This window comes from Coregonus clupeaformis, chromosome 24 (genome assembly GCF_020615455.1).
Source record: "Coregonus clupeaformis isolate EN_2021a chromosome 24, ASM2061545v1, whole genome shotgun sequence".
Classification (NCBI taxonomy): Eukaryota; Metazoa; Chordata; class Actinopteri; order Salmoniformes; family Salmonidae; genus Coregonus; species Coregonus clupeaformis.
The window spans coordinates 57,383,989-57,387,666 of NC_059215.1; the positions used below are offsets into that span (position 1 = coordinate 57,383,989).

At 41.7% G+C, this 3,678-nt stretch overlaps 1 long non-coding RNA gene across 1 annotated transcript; it reads left to right on the plus strand.

The window, feature by feature from the left end:
- The first annotated feature begins 159 nt into the window (after positions 1-159).
- Positions 160-1,484, plus strand: LOC121537561. The gene is made up of 3 exons (XR_005995101.2): positions 160-399; positions 618-765; positions 1,271-1,484. It is a non-coding gene; the product is annotated as an uncharacterized LOC121537561 (long non-coding RNA).
- Positions 1,485-3,678: the final 2,194 nt, after the last annotated feature.

Sequence of the window (3,678 nt, forward strand, 5' to 3'; positions counted from 1 at the left end):
TTACGTAAGCTAGCTAATGTTACCAAATTTGTTAGCCATCTATTCCACCCTTGTCTCAGTTACTAAAAATAGAATTGTTGATATAGCTAACTCACTCTCTGTTTGTGTGTTGGTAGCAATGATGAATGTGTATAAATCGTCTATGGTTGGTTAGTTGGTTCTTAGCCAGTCTAAGCTGGCTAGCAATCTTGCTGCCAATTTAGTGACGCTAGTTAGCTATCATCAAGCTGACAATATTGAAATGTCCATGTTAGGTATGCTTAGCTAGCCAGTCTAATAGAGATCAATACAATTAGTGGGATGGTTAAATTGTGTATTGTTGTGTGTTTTGTTGTAGGTGGTACAGAATCTGATTCCACCAACGTGTGCTCCCAACCCCTAGCTCTGCACAAAGTGAAGGTATGTTGGCCAAAATATTTACAAGCTGATGGCTAAGATAGCTCAATTTAGAGTAAGCATGGTATAAACTTGAATTGGGTAGTGTTTGTATGGTTTGTTTGTGTTATGGGGTTACAGTTGGTTAGCGGTAGCCTGAGGACCACAGAGTACTTTTCAGAACATGTCATCATATTAGTCTTACCCCTCTTCTCTTTTATCTTTCCTTTTTTTAAACTCAGGTTATCTGGAGTCATTCCACAGTGCCCTGCTGAAAACTACCCCAAAGCGGGGGCATTTTGGGTACACAAGCATGAGGGAGCGGACACACCTTGAGGTTATGGAGCACAACAAGATTGTGGGACAGAAACCAGCAAGGGACACTGAAAGGTATAAAATCAAGACTACAACAGTAATGACAAAACCACTGCATTATTCTCTCTGCAGATTCTCAAAACACAATACAAAGACATGTCTACAAATTTCCCCTGCAAAGGGCTACAAATGACAAGAATGATCAAAGTCAATTGGCTGGGGGAGGGTTACAGACAGTACTTTGAGATGCGGAAGGGTTTTTTGGTTGTGCTTAGAAAGTAAATGTATTGTTGTGTATGAGCGTGATTGAGGTTCCATTTCTCCTCAATCTCCCATACACAACAATTTATACAGTGTAAGAACTGCCTTCCTAAGACCTTTCACACCTTTAGCCTCCCAGCCCATTCACGTTGTTGACTGATCTTTCCTCTCAAAAGCAGCTCCCAATGTCCCCTCATTGTCCCATAACAATACGCTAGCCGGTCCCATTCGGTTGATACCTTTACCAACAAAGGTGTGTTGCCCTACGTCCCTTCTACAAAAAGTGTAAAATGCTAAGACGACAACCATGTCTTTCCAGGAGACGTGCAGTACCAGCAAATCTTCTGCAAGAGGACCAAACAGTTGGTGGTTAAGGAGTTGTACACTACTTTCGGTAGAGTCTTATCCAGCTGGCCATTCACCACAGACAGGACAAGCCCATCACCATAAGCACAAAGAGTCTCAGCTTCCCCAGCCCACCATTGCGAGTGTACCGAAGCCGGATAAAGGGCAATGGCTGCGTTTACACAGGCAGCCCAATTCTTGTCATTTTTTTCACTAATTTGTATTTTGACCAATCAGATCAGTGTTTAAGACCAATTAGTGGAAAAAATATCAGAATTGGGCTGCCTTTGTAAACGCAGCCAGTGTGGCTCAGCATAAGACCATGTAGAACAGAGGTCTCCAACCCTGTTCCTGGAGAGCTACCCTCCTGTAGGTTTTCACTTCAACCCCAGTTGTAACTAACCTGGTTCAGCTTATCAATCAGCTAATTATTAGAATCAGGATTGGAGTAAAAACCTACAGGACGGTAGCTATCCAGGAACTGGATTGGAGAGCCCTGATGTAGAACCACCATAAAATACATATGGATGTTTTCTATCAATCTAACATGCTGACTAGCCCAGCCACCACACGCATTTTGATTTTGTCCATCCACACCAGACGCGATCAGGCCATGCAGGTTGAAATATCAAAACGAACTCTGAACCAACTATATTAATTTGGGGACAGGTCGAAACACATGAAACATTCATGGCAATTTAGCTAGCTAGCTAGCTTGCTGTTGCTAGCTAATTTATCCTGGGATATAAACATTGGGTTGTTATTTTACCTGAAATGCTGAAATACTCCGACAATTCATCCAAAGATAAAAGGGTAAACCTAGTTAGTTTCTAGTAATATCTTCTCCTTCAGTCTTCTTCTTGTTTGGACTTTATATGGTGGTTGGCAACCAACTTTAAGGTGCATTACCACCACCAACTGGACTAGAGTGTGGACCTCAGTTCATCTTTCAATCACCCACATGGGTATATTCTCCTAAAAAACAATGAGGAGATGGGAGAGGCAGGACATGCAGCCTGTCAAACGTCAAAAATAGAACCAAGTTCTATTTTAACACCTGGCTACGCAGATGTTCGTTGAGGTGTGCGAGCAGTTTGGATGAAATGATTGAATAATATGTATGTGAACATTTATTTTGCAACGCTCGCACATGTAACGCATATGTAACTCTGTGTTGTTGTTTTTATCGCACTGCTTTGCTTTATCTTGGCCAGGTCGCAGTTGTAAATGAGAACTTGTTCTCAACTGGTTTACCTGGTTAAATAAAGGTGAAATAAAAAAACGTGAGCGGTGTGGTCAGCATGTTAGAAATGTTTCTGCCCTTATGCATTCACAGAATATATTTATATAAGCTGTACAGGGCTCTGTAGCATCAAACAGATGCTAGACATTCAGATATCCAAAGAATGTTTGTTTATTTGTCCAAATCGAAAATACAGGAGAGTGTACACTATTTAATGCTAACTCAAGAGAACTGAATATTCAACAACAATGTTATATGGTAAAAGTGTGTCTCAGGTGTAGAGACACACAAATGCAGAGAACTGTAGTTACATATTGTTACACCAGATAATGTGATTTATCCAAAGATTTTTGCCTACATCTTGTCTATTTCAAGTCTTCTCTCATTGATCGAGACAGGTGGATGTCCACCCCAAAGTGCTGTATGTCATGATGACAGAGACCTGTCTCGATCAATGAGTGAGAAGACTTAAAATAGACATGATGGCGGCGCACATATTGTTAGATTACTTTATGGAGCAAAAAAATTACTTTTTACCAACAGAGCATTTTCTAAATTCAAACTGACCCCTGCAACTGGACACGGACATTTTATGAGACTCCTGTTTCCCGAATCGAGGACGAAGACGGCATCGCTAAGGTTGATTGAAAATTCTCTGCGCTACACCAAACAGTACCTATCCTGTAACTCCCAGTAATAGATACCAAAAATATTTAGTTAAATCACATTATCTGGTGTAACAATATGTAGCTAAGAGAAATGGTGATCAGCAGATGATGGGAGAGGTGGTCATGATGAAATTGCCATTCCAAAGAAACATACAGTAGTAAGTACAGGGAAGACTTGTAAAGCTGTGGGAGGAGTGTTGTCATGATCAAACTGCCATTCAGCTCCTTATGAGTCATCTGCTTGAAATCCAGCATAATGTCTAATCCCTCGAAAGGGATACAGTTCACGGAATCTAGTTCTGCTACAATGACACACGCAGGTAAAGGAATGCTGAACCTCGGCAAGACGGAGCTGCTCTTCCTCCCAGGGAAGGACTGCCCGCTCCATGATCTCGCCATCACGGTTGACAACTCCATTGTGTCCTCCTCCCAGAGTGCAAAGAACCTTGGCGTGACCCTGGACAACACCCT